The sequence below is a fragment of the Thalassophryne amazonica genome, chromosome 16 (genome assembly GCF_902500255.1).
Source record: "Thalassophryne amazonica chromosome 16, fThaAma1.1, whole genome shotgun sequence".
Lineage (NCBI taxonomy): Eukaryota > Metazoa > Chordata > Actinopteri > Batrachoidiformes > Batrachoididae > Thalassophryne > Thalassophryne amazonica.
In genome coordinates this window covers 77,537,637-77,561,446 of record NC_047118.1, presented here as the reverse complement: position 1 = coordinate 77,561,446, position 23,810 = coordinate 77,537,637, and the positions used below count along the sequence as shown (strand labels likewise).

General features: G+C 41.3%; 1 long non-coding RNA gene across 1 annotated transcript; it reads left to right on the top strand.

Moving 5' to 3' along the window:
- LOC117528545 lies at positions 1-22,620 on the top strand. The gene is made up of 3 exons (XR_004565809.1): positions 1-12; positions 11,612-11,618; positions 22,490-22,620. It is a non-coding gene; the product is annotated as an uncharacterized LOC117528545 (long non-coding RNA).
- Positions 22,621-23,810: the final 1,190 nt, after the last annotated feature.

The following is a 23,810-nucleotide window of genomic DNA, read 5'->3' as shown; positions in this document are numbered from 1 at the left end:
TTGGATGATTGAGTCAGGGATCGATTGCTTCTCCCTGCGTTTCTATTCTTTGAGGTTGAAATTTTTTAGGTTGAATTTTTTGAGGCTGAATATTTTGATGCTAAACAAATTCAACCTTACAAAATTCAACTTCAAACTCTGATTTTGATGCTAAAAAAATTCAACCTTAAAAATTTTGATACTAAAAAAATTCAACCTTAAAAATTCAATTTCAAACTCTGATGGCACAGATTTACTTCCATAGAGAAGCCAGAAGGAAAGAGAGAGAGAGAAGACAGAAACTCCCTTTTATAGCTCCCCTAATAGGAAGTCTAATCAGCGCCTCCCAGGTGGCCGAGACCTCAAGACACATTAAACAACACACAAATACACTAAGACAGCAGGGGCCGTCACCAGTGTTTTTGGTGTGAGATCGGAAGTTTCCTTCGGTGGCCAACTTCCACAGTGTTGACAGTCTCAGGACCATCATGCAAACTCCCTGGCAGTCCAGTGAAAACATGTAATTACTTAATAAGAACTAATGCTTTATTTTTTTGACCACCATAATTTTAAATTAATAGCGACAGCTTGCAGTCATTAAGCCTTTGACCAAGCAGCGTTTTTTTTCCCCCCCCATAGAAAAATATTGAAGTTATTTGAAATACTGTAAAGAACTGAAAATGCAATTGGACAATATTTTAATAATTTTCTTCAGGGGTTGATTTAATTTTAAAAAAAAAGTGATGTTTACACAATAAAAGATATTTTTTCTCCTGACTGGGTACCAATTCAAATTTCAAAAATCGATCTGATTCCGATTCTTAAGATTCAGAATTGATTATTTCCATTCGATTTGATCCGATATCGATTTGGGTTAGTGTTATTAAAACCGTTTTGAGCTGTTACCTAATTGTCTTGTTATGCAATATATTAATACTTGTATTATATTGACATTTGACAGCAAATTAATGAAGTATTGGTTGTTAATGAGATGAGATATACTTTATTGATCTCCCAGTGGAGAAATTATGTTTACATTCCAGTTACCTCAGACAGCAATTAATCCACAATTACTTGTTTACCGTATAATGGCACACATCAGAATTAAAGACAGCACATACACATTTGACATTGTTTATGTGCACTAAATTTGAAGAAGTCCGTTATCCGAATTGAGGCAAGTGGGTGAAGGTCACGCAGCAACCCTGAGCTGCGCCACCGTCAGCTTGGGAGGAGGAATGGGGACTCTCGAATTACTAGGGACCGTCACCGTCCCATTCTTAGTTCAACTGCTGTCTTCTCACTGGGGTTGCAGCAATAATTGTGGATCATAAGCACATTTCAATATTTCAAACATCTGTATCAGAAGCACTTTGAACATTTGTCAAATTACGCCAATAGAAATGCATCAATAACTAAAAAAAAACAAGCAGCTCCCACTTCTGCAAGTGCTGTCTGTCTCTACCAGCAGCCCGGCAGCCGCTGAACAGAGCTCTGCATCCATGCCGGGGTCCAGGAATGGCTGTGAATCACCAGCAGATGCACCGTGCTCCAGCACCTCTGCACCTATGCTGGGGGCTCAAAACGTCTGTGCTCATGTTCAGGTCCCCGGCTCTGCTGTGCCCACTCCTCCGGACTTAAATATGGATCGCCCATCTTAGCTCATTTTAAGCAGTTAATCAAAGCGGCTGTGTGAAGGGGCCGCTTCACCCCATCAGCTGGGCAGTTGATGTTTTGCAACTGCCCAGCTTGGTAGTACGGTGGTTAAGGAGGTTCACTTGGGAGCCAGCAGACATGTGATCAGTTCCTACCTGATCTGAGCAACCAGTCGGTTCTGTGTCAGTTGGAATACAATCAATGGGGAATTAAAGCCAGTAAAAATGGAGCAACCCGCCATGAATCAACCTTTATTGTTATGTTAAAGGGTGCCAGGAACAGAGTCAAGGATGTACCCCAGATGCAGGCCAGACCAAACATGGGATGAGTTTAAAAACAGTAGAATTTAACAGGGGTGCAGGGCACAAAAACTGGTGAAGGGTAGGAACAACAAAAATACAACCTTCTTCCACTCAGGGAGATGGGAATCCAGGTATGAGACATCAAGGACCAAACTAAGGCAGTCAATCTTCAGGATTCAAAAGGAGTTTATTGTCATATGCACATAGGAACATGTTCCCTGCACAATGAAATGTGTTTACTGCATTTTTACCCATCCTAATTGCCAGTTAGGAGCCGAGGTCGCCTTTTTTGGTGCCCGGGGACCAGCTCCAGATGTATATCCCTGCCCTAGGTCATGAGCAGGGCTGAGCAAACCTTGATCGGCCTCATGACACACTTAAACAGCAACACACATAAGCCGGTCCGGTACATGAACACATAAAAGCACACACAAGGAAAGAATTGGGAAAAGAAAAACCTCCATTGCTGCTGTGTTGAACTCACGCAGCACCACTGGAGAGCAAAAAAAAAAAAAAAAACCCATAGCACAGAAAAACTGTTGGGTATTTTCTCCTCCAAACATTATTAAACCTTTAACAAGACAAACAGAGTCAAGAAACACCAGTGAGACAGAAAGTCAAATTTTACGCGCGGAGTGCGGCCAGGCTGTACACCAAGGCTACACTAAAGTCTGGCCTGCTTTTCCGCTCTTTTTATTAAGAGACGCCCTCATCACATAAACAAAAAACTTGTCCTAAGGGTGGGGGTGATGACGCAAGACAAGTTTCTTCCCGTAACATAACGCATACGTCAATAAGTGCAGCTGTAAGGAAGGACACTTTCTTTTACACAGGTCAGCACATCTCGTTCGTCTGTTGCAGTTATCAGCTGTTCTGCATCTGCCTGAAGTGTCCTGTCCTTCACACTAAGCACCACATCACAACAGTCAAAACGTTCTTACTCCCAGTCGTTAGAGGCTGCGAAAACAAAGTTATATTATAATAATAAGTACATCCAGCCCTTCATTCCCAGCTCAGATTGACCCCAGAGTGCTAAAACAAAATTGAATTCTCAGGCTTGGTTAAGACAGGTGCAAAACAGCACAACACCGTTCTCATGAGAAAGAAGACAAAGCTAAAACAAGGTTGAATAACACATACATTCTCAGGGTGAAGTGCAAACAGCACAACACCGTTTTCATAAGAAAGAAGACGAAGGTACAAATGTTTAACAGTGATAACATATATATATATATATATATATATATATATATATATATATATAAAATCCTTAACATTTCCCACCTGTTTATCACCTGTTAAACATACAGTAGGCATCACCCAGCTTAGTTAGTTAGTTTATTAACTTAATCTATTCTGTCCACGTTTTTATTAAACACCACCAACAGATGGAAGATTCGAATCCAGCTGCTATTTGATCAACCAGTTTATACTAGTCAGGCACTCCTCTGGGGACTCCTATTGCGTCAATATATGTTGGATTTCCTACTCCTTTCCAATCTCTTTTTACTCTATGTCTGGCCATGCCTTTCTGCCAATCCTCAGGAATAAGAGAGGCTGCATATGTCGTAACGTCTTCAGGGGTCATGGGTAACAATAATGATATTAATGCACAATAACCTGACATTTCGTGGCAGTCTGTCAAAGATTCTGTTATCACCACACCACCACCATACATCACTCCTACCGACTGGTATAAATGAACTGTTTTTTCTGTATTATTCGACTACACCACTTGTCTTATTACTTTTTCAGCTAAAGCTTCATAGGCTAAGAGTGTGTTAACTCATCACGTCAACAGTTCAAGCTTGAACTGGAGTTGTGAGCTTTTCAATATCATCATAATTCTCAGTACAGTCATTACAGTTTTCTCCACTAAGGTCTGACTGTTTCAATGCTTGATATTTTGGCATAGTTTGGTGGAAGGCCAGATTACACTGTACAAATGTATTTGACACCATTTTGCCAACCATTGTTTTGATATAAGGGATCACACAACACATGCAAAGTCCAATCAGAATTAGGACTATAATAGCTGGTGTCACCATTTTCAATAGTAACTGCCAACATGGTCCTGAAGTCAACCAGGACCAGGGATTCCACCGGTTCACGGCTAGGGTGTCTTTATGCATTGCATCACGAAGTTTATTCAGCTCTTCCAATGCGTCCTGCATATCCACTGAATGAATGGAGTCTGGGATGAAAGTACAGCATGTTGTGTTCAGCAGAACACAAACTCCTCCCTGTGAACCAGTAAGCAAGTCTAAAACCATGCGATTTTGCATCACCATGGTACGTAAAGCATCTATTTCAGTGTTTTGAGCTGCTACTATTTTTTTAGTTACATTCATGAACAGACCCAATCGATAATTCAGAGTTTCAATCATTAATGAATTTTTCCCACTCCTATCCAGGGGAACAATGAATGTGCTATTTTATCTCCTACAGACCACAATTTTTTGGTCCTGTAGTACATCCGAGCCCCACATGTGATCATGTGGTAACACATCTGGGTATATCAATCTCCTCCGTCAGGTGCTGCCATTCTTCTCTGTGGAGGTCCTACCACATATGTATGGTCAGTCACCTGGGTAGGTGCACACACACCACCCCAATTTGGTGGGAGACTCATGTACAGTCTGGAACCATAAAGCCAATAGATGTCATCATACACCGGAGTACCATTTATAGGTGGTAGCAAAAACTTACTAACATAAGCACATGATTCATCCGTTCCCCATGGACAGGAGCCTGTATAATTACATCCCCGTACTTATCTTCAATGTGATGAAGATAAGTACCATCCACATATTATGTTTTGGTTAGGCTTAAATTATTTGATAAAACATACGTTTGGGTACACAGACGTTTCTTAATTTTACCTACATTTTTATTCCCTGTCCCGTAAAAGCAAATTGGGAATGGCCGTTGTGATGACAATTTAACGTGATGATATTTTTGCATTTCCCTTCAGTCTAGTCAATGGAGCAGCACTTGGGCACGCTTGTACGTCCTCTGTTGAAATCCCTATCATATAAGTGGTTGCACTGAGGCAAGTGGTGTTACATCTTATCAGATTTGCTGAGAACTGCTGCCCCCGAAATACAGTTTGATTATGCATCCGTATGATAAGACATTCTGTCACCCTAGCAGGGTACGGTTTAGCCGTCAGAGCTGGGTGTGTTGAGGATATAGGTATCTGTGAACAAACATAACAATTAGTAACGTAATTCCATTCCACCAGGCCAGGAATCCGAGGAGCACGAAACACACTAAGATCACAACGCAACCGGCTGCCCTACCAACAGTCCGGCAGCGGCGGCGCTGAGCACGCCGCTCCGGGGTCTGCTGTAGTTCAGTCATGATTGCTAGGATACAGTGTCGTTAACCACCTCACCTAATAGTGCAAGGATCTCCCTGCTTCACTGGCATTGAGACAATCTATTGCTAATTAAATAGACTCCCTTTGTAGCCAGACTTCCCCTTCCACTGTGGAGGCCGCCAACACACGCTGTATCTTACAGTGATGTATCCACGTTGATCTCTCCGCTATCTTTACTGCAGTTGGTGTTGTTAACAGCACTTGGTATAGACCTTCCCAACGAGGACTGGACTCTGATGAACACCCAGTCTCCTGGCTAGACTACTGGAAGGCCGTCCTGTGGAAGATCAAAATTATTCGGCAGTAAATGTGTTTAAGTTATCTCTTTCTGTGTTAATGTCTTTTTCATAAAATTTGCTAATGTTTGTTCCTCATCTGCTGTTTTAGTATCCATGTCAAAATTGGTAGACGATATGGTCGTCCATAAAGTATCTCAAATGGTGTTAACCCTGATGGTGTTGGTGTTATTCTCATATACAATTTTACTAGGTCCAACATTCAATCCAGGTTTGTTTTGTCTCTTCTATACATTTCCTTAATCTTATTTTTATTGCGCCCTTTTATGTGCCCTTTGTCCTTTCCACTAATCCGGCACTGTGTGGTTGATAAGCACAATGATTTTTGAGATTGACCTGTAGCGCTTCTCCTACGTATTGCACTATTGTATTAACAAAATGCGCTCCATTATCTGAATAGACTGTTTCTGGTATTCCAAATCATGGAATGATGTCTTTGCACAATGCCTTAGCCACTGTAAGTGCACCTGCATGTTTTGTAGGGAACAATTCTACCCATTTTGAGAAGGCATCAATTATGACTAAACAAAATTCCTTCCCTTCATGTTTACTCAGCTGTATATAATCCATATGAATCACTTGAAAGGGATATTGTGGTGTTGGAAATTTGCCTCTTTGGGGTCTCAAATTGCCTTGTGAGTTGTGTTTTGCACATATCATGCATGCTCTACAATGCTGTTTTGCATATGCATCGAACCCATAAAGACAAAAAATAGATTGCAATTGCGATATCATACCCCCTGATGAGACATGCGTCACGCCATGGCTCATAATAGCTGCCCATTTAAACATATTTTTTGGCAATATGGGTTTCTTTTGTGGTCATATCCGGAGGGGTGTCATATAGGAGAAAAATAGAAAGAGCTGTTGCCGCCTTTGCGGTTTTGTCAGCAATGTCATTTCCTTTTGAAACACTGTCAGAGCCTTTGGTGTGAGCCGCACATTTGCATATAGCAATTTGTTGAGGCAACTTCACAGCTTGCAGTAGGGCAGTTAGGAGAGTGGCATGAGTCACTGGCTTTCCAGATGATGTCACCATTCCATGCTCCTCCCACAGTTTTGCAAACACATGCACTGTGCTGAAAGCGTACTGGCTGTCTGTATAAATTGATACAGCCGTACCTTTAAACAGATAGCAAGCTGCAGTTAAAGCAACTAATTCAGCTGCTTGTGCTGAAAATGACGATGGCAATGAAGCAGAATCCAATACTTCTGAATTTGTGACAACAGCATATCCAGATTGTGTTTGTCCATAAGCTTTGTCAGTGGAAGAACCATCCACATACACAATTGTACTGTTTGGGATGGGTGTGTCCTGGAGGTCTGGGCATGCTTTCGTACAGACCGTAGCTACATCAAGACAATTGTGCGGCTCACCATCCTCAGGTAAGGGTATCAATGTGGATGGATTCAATGTCGTACAGCACTCTACCGTAAGGTGTGGTTGTGATAATAGCAAGGACATGCACGAAAGATGTCTTGCTGGGGACAAAAGGCTCATTTTTGTCTGCAACAGAAGTGCAGAAACTGCATGTGGAACTTCCAGTGTCAACTGATGGAATAGAACAACATTACTGCTACTTTGAACAGCCATAAAGGCTGCAACAACAGCCTGTACACATGGTGGTAGAGCACTTGCCACTGCATCCAATTTAGATGAGTAGTAGGCAACTGGCCTTAATTTTGAGCCATACACTTGAACCAAAACACTAGTCATGGACTCATTCTTACAATCAGCTGTTTGAATGAATGGTTTACTATAATCTGGTAGTGCCAAAACTGTGGATGACACTAATGTTTGTTTTACTTTTACAAAAGCTTCCTCAGCTTCTTTGTTCCATTCCAACACGGTTGACATTGAAATATCATCCTTGTACATCAAATCAGAAAGTGGACTAGTCAATTCTGCATAGCAGGGAATCCATGCCCTGCAGTAATTAGTCAGTCCAAGAAATGACATCATCTGCTTTTTGGTTTGTGGTTTTGGAGCGTGTAAAATTGCTTCCTTCCTGTCAGACAGGATAGTACGCCCTGTGGCTGATAATTCATGTCCTAAATATTTTACTTTATCCCTACACAACTGAACTTTGTTTTTACTCACTTTGTGGCCATTATCAAATAAGAAACATAATAATGCTACTGTGTCAGTTATGCAGTTTTCTCGTGTGTCAGAGGCAATCAGAATGTCATCAACATACACTAATAGTTGGCTATCTGCCGGTGGAACAAAATTGGCTAAACATGCTGACATGACTTGAGAATAAATAGTTGGACTCTCTGCGTAACCCTGCGGTAATCTGGTAAATGTATATCGTTGTCCTTTAAAGGTAAAAGCAAACCAGAATTGACTATCTGGGTGTACTGATACAGAAAAAAAAAAAATGCATTACTGATATCTATTACAGAAAAACAACTAGAATTTAATCTCAATGAGCTTAACAGTGTGTGCGGATCTGGTACACATGGTGCTCTTTTAATCACAGCAGCATTTACTGCCTGCAGATCTTGAATCTATCTCCATCCCACTGAGGGCGGAGCCTTTTTTACAGGAAATATGGGTGTGTTACATGGTGAATCTGGACATGGCACTATTACTCCTGCTGTTAATAAATTCTCTATTACTGGCCTGATTCCTTCAATTGCATCAGGTTTCAATGGATACTGTCTTACACATGGTCTGTATTCTGTTTTTGGTCTTATAACTACAGGTTGTGCATTTTTTATCAGTCCTACGTCTGAAGGACCTGTTGTCCACAATCCTGATGGTACAGAAGAGAGAAGATCATCCTCTTCAGGACTCAACTGAAACACTCAGGATTGTGAAGTGGACACTAATGTGTGTTCCAGCTGTCAGCACCAATGAGACATTAACTGGCACTTTATACAATTTAGTTGATGGACTGAACTCCGTTCGTGGTCCAACTCTGCTCCAATCAGTGGCTGACAAAGCTGTTATGACTGTCAGTCCCAATTCTTGCCATTCTGTCAAATATGGTTTACAAAGTGACACATGTAATGGCATACCTGTGAATCTCAATTTTAAAACATCTTCAGTGGCACCTGTTACTGTTATGACAGCTGTTGAGTTGCCATCATGAATCAAATCGGTCATTGTCAGCTTCACAGGTGAAACATTTTTCAATTTGTTTTCATACACTGGTGTTCCTGGCAATATGCCACTATGGACTCATAAATACACTCTCAAATCTGCATCTAAACTCTATCCATGGCTCTCCTTCTTTCTGAGTTGTCCTGGTAATTTCAGTATAATTTATCTTTGGTCCTAACACCTTTTGCACGTGTAATCATAGCTTCCACTCTTGTTTTCAAGACTGGATCATCATGTGGCAATGGTACGCCATCCTGGTCTGCAGGATTCCAGTCTCCGCGTATCTGACTCCATTTTAGGGCCACATGCTTTCATCCACACCTGTTGGACTTCAGGTCCATTAAGGTGGTAAGAACTTCTAATGTTTTCTATATCCTGCATAAATCCCTCGATATCGACACGTGGCGATGGTATCATGTCGACTGCTGCTTTGATATCATCAGCATTCCATGTTCGATATACGAGCATGGTTGATCGCTGTCCTGCTGTTCCTGCACGAGGATTTGGTACTTCTATCATAGGATAGGCACCTCCCTGGTCACTGTGTTCCACCATGGGAGGGGCTGTGGGCACTTTCGCTTGACTGCGTGTTTGTGGTTTTTCTGGTTTTTCACTTTTTACCTTAGGTTTTACTGCCAAATCATACTGTGGTGGCGGTACATCGTCATCCTCTGGTAGAGGAGATAAAGGTGTTGTTGTCACCGACGATCCAGCCAGCGGTGATTGTTGAGGCTGTTCTGGTTCTCTGTGCTGAATTATCACATCTTCTTCTGCCTTACCTACAGCTTTCTTTTTCCTTGCTTTCTCTAATCGTCGCTTCTCTGCTCCCTTCTGTCTGTTCTCTGCTTCTTCCTCCCAAAATGCCACTAAATCTGCCCCTACTTTCTGCATCTTTTTCTCATCACCTTTATGTTGCTGTTCTAACTCCTCCTTTAGCTTCTGTATGCTGATCAGGTTCAGTCGTCCGTCAAAGTCATGTTTATTAATCCAGGTCTCCAATTTTTTGTTGTTTTTGGATTTTTTTTTGCTTCCATAAATTTCCAGTCGTCAGTTGATAAATTTTCCTTATTTATAGACGTCTTACCCCCCATTTTTATTATCCCTTGTTATAATTTGGACTTCAGACGGGGGCACACCTAGGGTGTTCTAAATCTGAAGTTTTCACACTTTCTTTGGACGTGACAATTAATTTGCCGTCGTGTGGTTGATTCCTTTCACCTCCCCGTAGGAAGCGGAATCACTTGCCTCTGCTTCCACACGCACGGTTGTCACTAACGTTGTCCAAAGTATTGCACTTTCACACAGTTATTTACACTTACACAAAACACTATTTACACATAGAAACACTTTTAATAATCGTACGCGTATTCTTATGTCAGGGGAGCTCGCCCTCCCGTGAAATTTAACTAATGTCCTGCATTAGGGGACTCCGCCGTCCCTGCCAGATTTACCTGCTTTTTTACAGTGCACGTATTTCTACCCGGGATTTCCTTTACGTATTAAAACAGAGGAGTCCGTATCCTCCTTCCGGAATTTAACTACTTGCGTCCCTCGCAACCGTAGAGGAGTCCGCCCTCCTTACAGAGTTTAACTGTGTTTCATTAACAGACGATTCTGTATCATCGCTTACGGAGTTTAACTGTTTTATGTGATCACTTTTATCCCCTACCGGTACGCGTATATAAACAGAGGAGTCCGCACCCTCCTTACAGAGTTTAACTGCTTTGCATTAACAGACGATTCTGTATCATCGCTTGCGGAATTTAACTGTTTATGTGATCTGATCGCCACTCACTCGGTACTGTTTACAAAGAAATTCTACTCACTGACTCAACTTCCTGTCTGTCTTCTTCGGGAAAATCTCGTCAACCAGACGATGCCAACGGTGGTCGACAATTGCAGACACGATCAATCGATCGGACCTTGGCCAAGGATTTACGTCTGGACTTGACGACCTCCGCTGGACACCTCCGGTATTGTTGAGATCCCGGACGAGCCCCCAGTCAATGTTGGGTATTTTCTCCTCCAAACATTATTAAACCTTTAACAAGACAAACAGAGTCAAGAAACACCAGTGAGACAGAAAGTCAAATTTTACGCGCGGAGTGCGGCCAGGCTGTACACCAAGGCTACACTAAAGTCTGGCCTGCTTTTCCGCTCTTTTTATTAAGAGACGCCCTCATCACATAAACAAAAAACTTGTCCTAAGGGTGGGGGTGATGACGCAAGACAAGTTTCTTCCCGTAACATAAACGCATACGTCAATAAGTGCAGCTGTAAGGAAGGACACTTTCTTTTACACAGGTCAGCACATCTCGTTCGTCTGTTGCAGTTATCAGCTGTTCTGCATCTGCCTGAAGTGTCCTGTCCTTCACACTCCTTCACACTAAGCACCACATCACAACAGTCAAAACGTTCTCTTACTCCCAGTCGTTAGAGGCTGCGAAAACAAAGTTATATTATAATAATAAGTACATCCAGCCCTTCATTCCCAGCTCAGATTGACCCCAGAGTGCTAAAACAAAATTGAATTCTCAGGCTTGGTTAAGACAGGTGCAAAACAGCACAACACCGTTCTCATGAGAAAGAAGACAAAGCTAAAACAAGGTTGAATAACACATACATTCTCAGGGTGAAGTGCAAACAGCACAACACCGTTTTCATAAGAAAGAAGACGAAGGTACAAATGTTTAACAGTGATAACATATATATATATATATAAAATCCTTAACAAAAACAGTCATAACAAAAAACAAATCACAACAGACGACAGCTGAGACTTGGATGTGTCCAGACAGACAGCCCGGAAGGCCGCCCGTGAGGCACCATCAACAGGCCTTATCTGTCCATCCTGGGGGGATCCCAGTCCTGAATCAGTCCACCAGAGTCTCAAGGTCCCACAGTCAACATCTCAGGACTGGGAAGGGAGGGAGGGAGGGGGGGAGATGAAGAGACGGGGGAGACGAGGCTATCAGGAGTGTTCCTCGGGGGGAGGATTTTATCCCAGCGGCCTTGAAGGACAGCTGGTGTTTGGAAACCAAATAGATATCCAGATTAACAGACGCCTGGCAGATTCCACAGTCTGAAACTTCAGAGTGGCTCCCAAATACATCTGAATAGAGGAGATGTGGTCTTACTGATGATCAAAGCTGTTTTCCAGTGCAGCCATTCTCCCCGAGATGGATTCCAACGTGCGGTTGACACCCGCTGACTGAGCTGACACTGCCCTTCCAATCAAATCAATCATGTGGGGCAGCCTGGACGGGCCAATTAATGCCGCCTCCACCTTCTTAATTTTCCGGTAAACCAGTGCTATGGCCGCCCCACACAGCAGAAACCCGGTCACCACAGCTCAAATAAGGAAACATCTTCAACGTCCTCCACAGACAACGTGTACAGGCACGACTTGCCACCTCCGCCAGCTGTCCATCACGTAACCCGCCACATGTGTCCCGGCAGGACAGGTCGGGTCCTCCGCTCCCGAGTGTCTTGTGGAAAAAAATAGTATCAATTGCATTCAGAGACCACTTGATCAGATCCATTTTGCCATTTTCCAGAGGAGCAGGGCTGGCAGCCTCACAGACAAAACACGCTACAGTAGCAGGAAAGTTGGGGAGGGAGGAGGAGAGAAAAATGCGACCGTCCCGACCGAGAGCAAGAAGGCAAAAAGAAAAAAGGAAAGTGCAAAAACAAAATAAATTACTTACAAACTGTGGAGTAGTGGAGAAACCAGGAATTCCAAAAGGTCAAGCCAAAAAATCCTAAGCCGTAGAGAGCAGACATAAACACACCACCATCACTCAATAGACAAAGACAAACAATGAACCCACAAGAAACACAAACACAGGTGAGACTAAATAAAGGCCTAATGAGTAAATTCAACACAGCTGGAACCAAACTGAAGTGATGTAATGATTAACCTAAGACACCAGGGGGCAGCAGAGGAACAAGCCATACATGAATATGAATGAAACAAAGTGACAGAGGGATGTAATAATTAACTAGACACCAGGGGGCAGCAAAGAACCAAAATATACATAAACATGACGTGGAGACAGATACAAAGTGACACAAGACTCAGACACAATTGAGACTAGAGACAATATAAGAAAAAAAACAGAAGCAAACACCAGAGGAGACTGGAGGGTGAGTGAAAAGGCAAAAACAGGAACTGGGTGATTCTTTAACTACGGGCACTATTGGCCTTGTAAATGTAATTTCCACCACACCATTGCCTTACAATATAAAGCGCCTTGGGGCAACTGTTTGTTGTGATTTGGCGCTATATACATGTGCTCTGATGTCACTGTTTATCTCCATAGAAACTACCCAAACAATCTTTCATACAAACTGTTTAGGGACATTACAGTGTTGTGGTGGAAATTACGGCAATAGTGTGGAACAACTACATTTTGTTTAAAAGAAAATCAGTTGTATGACATTGAATACCCCAATTATGTTTTGATTATTTTACTGATATTTTATTCAGAGATATTTTAAAACATTAGAAAAAATGTTTCTTTACCATTCATTTTTATCATTGAAGATCAAAAGTCTGGGTGTGGGACAAGCACAAAACGGCAATATTTGCATATAATGATGCTGAAAAAAGGTGAAAAAGTCATCATAGACTACTAGAACAAATTTCTTAACACACTTTCATTGTAAAGATAACTATAAAAGTGTTAAATTTCCCCTTTTTTCTGTTTTTCATACAATATGATCAAAGGACATAATAAGTGCCCATAGTCTAAGAATCACCCAACTACAACATAAACTCAGGGTGAAGCCTAACCAAGACAATGACAGCAATGCAGAACTAAAGAACAGCAGACAAGACAGGACAGACAGACAAACAGATATAAAGACATCAGAATGCTATACTAGACAAGAATCCTAACATTTTTGTTGTTGTTGCTGTTTTTTAAATTAAGCAGATTCTGAACAACTTCACAACAAATACATCAGCAATCACAATTGATTTATTTAATCAAAAGCTTCAGAATCAGATTTTTTTTTTTGTGAAAAAATGGCCAAAAATAATCAATAAATAAAATAATTGCAGCATACATCAATATAATAGTGTTATTGGCCGTGATGAGCGGTGCTGCGCAGCAGGTGAGACTCGGCTCTGTGTACGTCATCTGGGGGAAAAAACTCAGAACTACACACAGGGTAAAAAAGGGAAGGAGAGAGAGGCAGAGCCAAGGCTAACCATCACACCTGCACAGTAATAAGCTTGGTCCCGTTCTGTGATTGTGAACACTGGGGGCACATTTAGTGAGGTAATTGAACACTGGGGACACATTTAGGGCAGTGATTGTGAACACTGGGGAGACATTTAGTGAGGTAATTGAACACTGGGGGCACATTTAGGGCAGTCATTGTGAACAGTGGGGGAAAATTTAGGGCAGTGATTGTGAACACTGGGGGAAAATTTAGGGCAGTCATTGTGAACACGGGGAAAATTTAGGGCAGTGATTGTGAACACTGGAGGCACATTTAGTGAGGTAATTTAACACTGGGCGCACATTGAGGCAGTGATTGTGAACACGGGGGCACATTTAGTGAGGTAATTGAACACTGGGGACACATTTAGGGCAGTGATTGTGAACACTGGGGACACATTTAGTGAGGTAATTGAACACTAGGGACACATTTAGGGCAGTGATTGTGAACACCAGGGACACATTTAGTGAGGTAATTGAACACCGGGGGCACATTGAGGCAGTGATTGTGAACACCGGGGGTACATTTAGTGAGGTAATTGAACACTGGGGGCACATTTAGTGAGGTAATTGAACACTGGGGGCACATTTAGTGAGGTAATTGAACACTGGGGGCACATTTAGGACAGTGATTGTGAACACTTGGGGAAATTTAGGGCAGTGATTATGAACACTGGGGGCACATTTAGGGCAATGTTTGTGAACACTGGGGCCACATTTTGTGAGGTAATTGAACACTGGGGGCACATTTAGTGTGGTAATTGAACACTGGGGGCACATTGAGGCAGTGACTGTGAACACTGGGGGCACATTTAGTGAGGTAATTGAACACTGGGGACACATTTAGGGCAGTGATTGTGAACAATAGGGGCACATTTAGTGAGGTAATTAAACACTGGGGACACATTTAGTGAGGTAATTGAACACTGGGGGCACATTTCGGGCAATGATTGTGAACACTGGAGGCATATTTAGTAAGGTAATGTGAACACTGGGAGCACATTTAGTGTAGCAATTGAACACTGGGGGCACATTTAGGGCAGTGATTGTGAACACTGGGGACACATTTAGTGAGGTAATTGAACACTGGGGGCACATTTAGTGAGGTAATTGAACACTGGGGGCACATTTAGGACAGTGATTGTGAACACTTGGGGAAATTTAGGGCAGTGATTATGAACACTGGGGGCACATTTTGGGCAATGATTGTGAACACTGGAGGCATATTTAGTAAGGTAATTGAACACTTCGGGCACATTTAGTGTGGCAATTGAACACTGGGGGCACATTTAGTGTGGCAATTGAACACTGGGGGCACATTTAGTGTGGCAATTGAACACTGGGGGCACATTTAGTGTGGCAATTGAACACTGGGGGTACATTTAGTGAGGTAATTGAATACTTGGGGCACATTTAGGGCAGTGTTTGTGAACACTGCGGACACATTTTGTGAAGCAATTGAACCCTTGGGGCACATTTAGTGTGGTAATTGAACACTGGGGGCACATTTTGTGAGGTAATTGAACACCGGGGGCCAGGGCTGGACTGGCATCTGAAAAGGGCCCGGGCACTTTTTGATCACCTGAGGGCCCAGCGCCGTTATATATACAATATATATACAACCCCTGGCAAAAAGTATGGAATCACCGGCCTCGGAGGATGTTCATTCAGTTTAATTTTGTAGAAAAAAAGCAGATCACAGACATGACACAAAACTAAAGTAATTTCAAATGGCAACTTTCTGGCTTTAAGAAACACTATAAGAAAGAAGGAAAAAAAAAATTGTGGCAGTCAGTAACGGTTACTTTTTTAGACCAAGCAGAGGGAAAAAAATATGGACTCACTCAATTCTGAGGAATAAATTATGGAATCACCCTGTAAATTTTCATCCCCAAAACTAACACCTGCATCAAATCAGATCTGCTCGTTAGTCTTCATATAAAAAGGAGTGATCACACCTTGTAGAGCTGTTGCACCAAGTGGACTGACATGAATCATGGCTCCAACACGAGAGATGTCAATTGAAACAAAGGAGAGGATTATCAAACTCTTAAGAGGGTAAATCATCATGCAATGTTGCAAAAGATGTTGGTTGTTCACAGTCAGCTGTGTCTAAACTCTGGACCAAATACAAACAACATGGGAAGGTTGTTAAAGGCAAACATACTGGTAGACCAAGGAAGACATCAAAGCGTCAAGACAGAAAACTTCAAGCAATATGTCTCAAAAATCGAAAATGCGCAACAAAACAAATGAGGAACAAATGGGAGGAAACTGGAGTCAATGTCTGTGACCGAACTGTAAGAAACCGCCTAAAGGAAATGGTATTTACATACAGAAAAGCTAAACGAAAGCCATCATTAACACCTAAACAGAAAAAAACAAGGTTACAATGGGCTAAGGAAAAGCAATCATGGACTGTGGATGACTGGATGAAAGTCATATTCAGTGATGAATCTCGAATCTGCATTGGGTAAGGTGATGATGCTGGAACTTTTGTTTGGTGCCGTTCCAATGAGATTTATAAAGATGACTGCCTGAAGAGAACATGTAAATTTCCACAGTCACTGATGATATGGGGCTGCATGTCAGGTAAAGGCACTGGGGAGATGGCTGTCATTACATCATCAATAAATGCACAAGTTTACGTTGATATTTTGGACACTTTTCTTATCCCATCAATTGAAAGGATGTTTGGGGATGATGAAATCATTTTTCAAGATGATAATGCATCTTGCCATAGAGCAAAAACTGTGAAAACATTCCTTGCAAAAAGACACATAGGGTCAATGTCATGGCCTGCAAATAGCCCAGATCTTAATCCAATTGAAAATCTTTGGTGGAAGTTGAAGAAAATGATCCATGACAAGGCTCCAACCTGCAAAGCTGATCTGGCAACAGCAATCAGAGAAAGTTGGAACCAGATTGATGAAGAGTACTTGTCAACAAAATACTAGTGATGTGTTGGAGCGTTCTTTTGTTTTGCATGATTCCATAATTTTTTCCTCAGAATTGAGTGATTCCATATTTTTTCCCTCTGCTTGTTCTAAAAAAGTAACCATTACTGACTGCCACAATTATTTTTCCTGATTTCTTATAGTGTTTCTTAAAGCCAGAAAGTTGCCATTTGAAATGACTTTAGTTTTGTGTCATGTCTGTGATCTGCTTTTTTCTACTACCTGATTATGAGCCCTGATATGAGCCCTGGCCAGTGAATCTCAATGTGGGGAAAAAAAAAAAAAAAAAAAAAAAAATATATATATATATATATATATATATATATATATATATATATATATATATATATATATATATATATTCATACCATTTTTGTTAAGCAAAAACTGAAAACGGGTCCCACAGACCCAAACACCTTACGAGGGTTAAGCAAAGCAATATTTCACTAACACACACAACACTGTAAGTTGGACACCAAATCTAGTCAGAGCATTATTTGACACCAAAACTAAGGCACCACACACACACACACACAGGTGCTCCAACTCCTAATTCCCTAATGTATTATGTCCTTAAATATAGATGGTCATATGAGGGTGATTCTTAGACTACGGGCACTTATTATGTCCTTTGATCATATTGTATGAAAAACAGAAAAAAGGGGAAATTTCACACTTTTATAGTTATCTTTACAATGAAAGTGTGTTAAGAAATTTGTTCTAGTGGTCTATGATGACTTTTTCACCTTTTTCAGCATCATTATATGCAAATATTGCCATTTTGTGCTTGTCCCACACCCAGACTTTTGATCTTCAATGATAAAATGAATGGTAAAGAAACATTTTTTTCTAATGTTTTAAAATATCTCTTAATAAAATATCAGTAAAATAATCAAAACATAATTGGGGTATTCAATGTCATACAACTGTTGTGATTTTTTTTAAACAAAATGTAGTTGTCCCACACTATTGCCGTAATTTCCACCACAACACTGTAATGTCCCTAAACAGTTTGTATGAAAGATTGTTTGGATAGTTTCTATGGAGATAAACAGTGACACCAGAGCACATGTATATAGCGCCAAATCACAACAAACAGTTGCCCCAAGGCGCTTTATATTGTAAGGCAATGGTGTGGTGGAAATTACATTTACAAGGCCAATAGTGCCCGTAGTTAAAGAATCACCCGTGAATAACAAGGAAACAGTAGGGAAATTGTGCTGCATAGGCCATGAGGTAAATATGATTTCTGTTAATATACAGTAAGAAAAGGGCTGTGTTGTGCACAACTCCATCTGGGCCGCTGTTGTATGTTCTAAGTCTTACTGAATAAAATTAATCCCTTAGTAATAATTTCCTAGGTTAAACATTTTCATACTTTCAGCTTACAATTGCTCCAGTCGAGAGATACTGTCAGTGAGCTTACTGAATGGAATGTTAATAACAACCAAAAATATTTTATGCCAATTCCACAGCGTATCACACGTCTTTCTGCCCCTTCTCACCAGGCTGACAGTAGCTACTCCACCTTGGAACGGCTACCACCGATTGCTAAACAGTAGCACAGCTAGTCGGCTTCTTACCTATCCATCTAAAACGCCACGAGGCAGCTAATACTTAATACCAGATGTCTTGATAATGACATGGTATGCCATTACAGAAAGAAAAGATTACACAAATACATTTTGTATAAAATCATAGTTGCACAACACACGACAAGCAGTAGAGTAGAAATAAGATATTAGTTGGATTTGAGAAAGTGAAAGGGGGGGATGTCATAACTAACACGCACTAGCAATGACTCTAGACACACAGCACAGGTCGTCCTTGTGACAGCTCAAGACAAATGGAAGAGTTCTATATGCTGGATCAACAATACAAGAGAAGTCAAAGTATATGAAAATAAATCAAATGGGTACATGTTTGTGACTGATTTGAGAAAGTCAGGATGACGACTTAGTCTTAGTTTCAGGCAATAAATGGGAAACGAAACGCCGAAGCGGTGAATAGCTACACTGCATTGGCTAGCTACTAGCAAGTGTTGAGATGAATTCTAACCTCAATCTCTCCCTGCTGGGTCACGTCTCTCTCCGTCTCCGTCTCCTCCTCTTCACTCTCCACCACCTGTGCTCTCGACGCCAGTCCCGGGCTAGTTTGAAATGACAGACCGGCAGCCCCACTACCCGAACCCGAGGTCGAGCTTGTGGTTTTAAACGTATCTGTGATTTTGGCACATTTTGCTGCGTCGTCTTTTAATTTCTGTTTTCTTTTTTCCTTTCGCTTCTCAGCTCCACTCTTTTGCTTCTCCACTTTGTGCACAACTCTCCGTTCTCCACTCGACCTCGGACCGAATCGCCAAAACTTTGAGTGATGACTTGAGTCAGGTGGGGGCCTGTAGGGAGGGGCGGGCCTTCGAGAACCAAGGAATTTCATTGGACTAGCCCAATGTGCCTCAGGAGAAGCATCCAATGGGCCACTATGTGTCATTTTTTACCGTCGCAATCAATAAAAAATGTAATTATACACATATATTTTTTAATGACAGACCTGAGGGGGCCCAAAATGCGCGAGGGCCCGGCAGGATTTGCCCGGTACGGCAGATAACCAGTCCAGCCATGGCGGCCCCAGTTTGGACAAACCTGGCTGAACCCCCATGAGCAATCATACCAAACAGCATAATTTCATTTAAATAATTAAACCACCTTGTTAATTGTTAACACGAGAAAACAGAAATGATTTAAGTTCAATCATATCAGTCCAGCTGTGGTGAATCCTTCAAGGAAAATGTTAAATGAGTTAACATTTTTGTTATTTAAAATGTTGTATTTTATCAATATGCTCAAAGACCACTAGGGGTTGCTCACAGACCGCCAGTGGTCCACAGATCACGCTGACAACGGCTGATCTAAAGCCTTCTTGTGCTTTTATGCATAGGTGTAGGAGATGGGGGGGCAGGGGAGCGATTGCCCCCCCCATCCCGGGCTCGGCAAAATGCTCAAATTCAGGCAGATGGGCTGGGAAATTCGGGCACGGGCTATGTTAAGGAAAATATGTTTATGTCTAAAAAATATTCTAAAGGCCAAGAAAAAAAAAATTGATGATGAAATTTTACTTGAAAGTGTGATGACCATCATGAGTGTAGAAGTAGAACAGATGTCTTCAACTCTAGAGTCTAGTGCCAGGGTCTAGGGTTGTAAATGCCAGCATGAAGCCCACTCCTTCCAGTCCAAGGCCCAAGCAGTGCTCCCTCCTGGTCGAGAGTAAGAGAACTAAAGGCCACCTGTGGACCAACCAAAGAGGTTATACATATGAGTACTAGAGGCTGAATTTGCACTGAGCCCGGTCCCAGCAAGGAGGCGTGGTTTTTAACCCATTTTAACCCCTTAACGCCTGAATTTATATAGCTGTATATAAAAAATGTTTTGTGTGTGTTTTTGCCTTTAAGTAGATGGTAAATAATGTTGAGATTATTAATTTCACTTTTGCACAAAAAATAAATAGTAATTTTGGTATTTTGGTAATAATTTATGTTATAATGTTATAATAATTATAATGGTATGTTGCAAATTTGCGACAACAGGCATACTGGTCAATTTGGTATGTTGCAAATTTGAGTCAAATATTGTAGCATATATGCGACAATAGGTGTTAAGGGGTTAATTCCGGGCAAGTCAGGAGGCAGCATAGAAGTTCAATTAGTCTCATCAAGAAACAGGTGGAATATGCCAGAAAGTTGCGCATGCTGATGTCATGGCTGCAAAGGTCACTTGTGAGGTCACCATGAACATCCTAGCACAATGCAGAGATGAGGAGAAGTTTGCTCTTATTTGGGAAAAAGCCCAACAAACTGCTAGAAAAATCTGTGACATTGCCCCAGACATTGGAGACGTGAAAACAACTAAAAGGCAGAAAAAGCCATCATAGAGGCTGCAAGCCCTGACAGGAGAGACTGCTGAAGAGCCCATCTCCATCACAGACCTCCAGAGAGCGAGGACTGAAGTGTATTATGATGCACTGGACAGAGTGCTCTCTGAAATGAGAGAGAGGTTCACAAGCAGAGACATACATATCTTGACATCCCTTGCAGAAGTAGTGTTAGGTAAAGCTGAAGAAACCACTTTCAAAGTAGTGTCACATTTCTACAAGGTCAATCTGGACACTCTAATGGCTGAAACCAACATTTTTCACAATCTGGAAGGTGTTGAGTTAAAAAATTCCAATCACACTGGGAACTATCTCCAGTCAAATTCCCTATGTGAGACATTGCCACATTTCACTGAGGTGGCAAAAACCCTGGCAGTTATACCTGCTACATCGTGCTCAGCAGAGAGGTCATTTTCTTGTTTAAGAAGACTGAAAAGCTACAAGAGTAGGCTGAAAAGTTGTAAGGCTCTCCATGAAGGAGTAATGCATTAACTGCATTATAGTGAGCCTTACAACTTTTCAGCCTACCCTCATACTTCAGGTCTACTATGGGTCAGGATCGTCTCTCATCATTAGGACTTCTGTGTACTGAAAGAAGCCACACCAACAAAGTGGACATCATGTGTTTGGTAGAAAGAGGAGAAGGAACAAAATGTTTTTCTGATTGATGACAATTTAACATTGTCTTACACTATCTTGATACCCTTTGCAGAAGTAGTCTCCTAAGGTAGCTTTTGAGACTTCTCTGTTTTCATTTAATATTGTACTTGATTAGGTTTGCCTTTTCTGGATATGTTATTCCCATTATAAATCTCTTGACAAGTGTTGATACTAAGTTTTGAGCAATTTTGTAACAAGTACTTTCATGTGTTGGTCTTGAGGCAGGTCTGTTTTATACACTCACGGCAATTTATGTGTATGCATGTAGACTCTGAATACAGAATAGAATGAACTAAAATGTTGTCAGACTTATTTTCGCAATTAATGTAAACAATCAAACCACTATTTGGTCACCAATATAAATATAAATATGGGTATATAAATATATGGTAATTTAAAGAGTCACAGGGTTTCTGAAATTCGGGCAAATTTGGTGTTGCCCCCCCCAAATAGACCCCACGTCCTATGCCTATGCTTTTATGTGGTGATTAAAACCAGAAAATACTACATTCCAGTATTCAGTTGTGCAGAACACAAATGCATGAATCATTGTTTCAGAATCTGAAACAAACTTTCAAAAGCTTTCAACATGAGAGAGGCAGGTCCAGCTGCAGGTCATCAATATAACAATGAAAGTCAACCTGATGGCTCAGAATAATCTGACTAACAGGTGCAACATGCCGAAAGAGCAGCAGTGGACCTAGAAAACAACCTTGAAGTGCCCCATACTTTTCTGTGGAAATTTAGAGTTTTGTTATAAAAATAATAATTAAAAAAACACACACACACACTGAGTTTGACCTGACAGGTAAGATCTCAGCCACGAAAATACTTGACCAAGAAAAAAACAAAATAATTTTCAGTTTTCTGCAACAAAATATAGAATGACTGCAACAAAAGCTGCACCAAAATCCAACAAACTGCACAAAAGAAATGCATGATGATTTAAAACACATGTGCACACATCAAATTATCAAAAATATTAATGTGTCAAAGTCAAAGTGTACTTTATTGTCAAAAATCTATGTAACAGGGTTAGCACAGAAGATTGAAATTGCGTTTGACCAGTCTCCAGTGTGCAGTTAAACTAAACATATAGATAAGACATTGACAAGAATCACACACACACACACACACACAATGTGCAGTAAAAACTAACACACTGATACGTGAATTTACATTTCTCTCTCTGACACATTTCACTCACAACCACACACACACGTGCAGCAAAAAAGACTAACATACTGATATAGACATGTACAATAAATACACACACACAAAATCACACAGCAGCAGAAGTACAATCAGTGGACATACAGGTCATGTGCAGTAGTGTAGATGCAGTATGTAAGGTGCGAAGAGTAAAGTGCAAGTGACATGGTGAAATGAAATGTTCATGGAATGTTCTTCAGTGTCTTTGAAATGTTCATGTAGTTTTCTTCAGTGTGTTAATGAGTCTGATGGCTTGTGGAAAGAAGCTGTTTCCCAGTCTGCTTGTGCAGCACCGCATGCTGCGGTAGCGCTTCCCTGATGGTAGTAGGGAGAACAGTTTGTGTGCTGGGTGAGTGGGGTCTTTGATGATGTTCATTGCTCTCTTGGAACAGTATGAAGTGTACAGGTCCTGAATGGCTGGTAGGGGTGATCTGATGATCTTTTCGGCAGTCCTCACCACCCTCTGTAGTGCCTTCTTGTCTGCAGTTAAACAGCTGCCGTGCCAGATAGAGAGGATGCTGGTCAGGATGCTCTCAATGGCACCCCTGTAGAAGGTGGTGAGTGCAGATGTGGGGAGATCAGCTCTTCTCATCCTCCGCAGGAAGTGGAGTCGTGTCTGTGCTTTTTGGACCAGGGAGGAGGTGTTTGTGGTCCATGTGAGGTCATCTGTGATGTGCACTCCAAGGAACTTTGTGCTTTTCACAGGCTCCACAGCACTGCCATTGATGATGAGTTAATGTGCAGTGTTAGTATAGTCACAGTTTATATGAATATTATATTTCCAATTAATGGTTCACTCACTATTAAAGGATATTTGTCACTTCTGACGTTATTTTTCTCCCCAAATTGTCCTCTCAACGATTGTGGAAGAAAAATGATCCAAAATTAAGTGTCTTTGGTAAAAATGATTTTTGTGAGGAGTTAATGTTGTCATATAATGTGATTATATAGTACACGTAAATGGTGTAATACATCTTTAAGAGAATCCGGCCTCTGCGCATGTGTAGTCTAGTGCGCATGTCCATGGGCAGTTGGAAAAAGCTTCGAGAAAGTAAGCTGTGTTCATGTGTGTGTTCCTGTGAATTCTCTAACAATATAATAATCC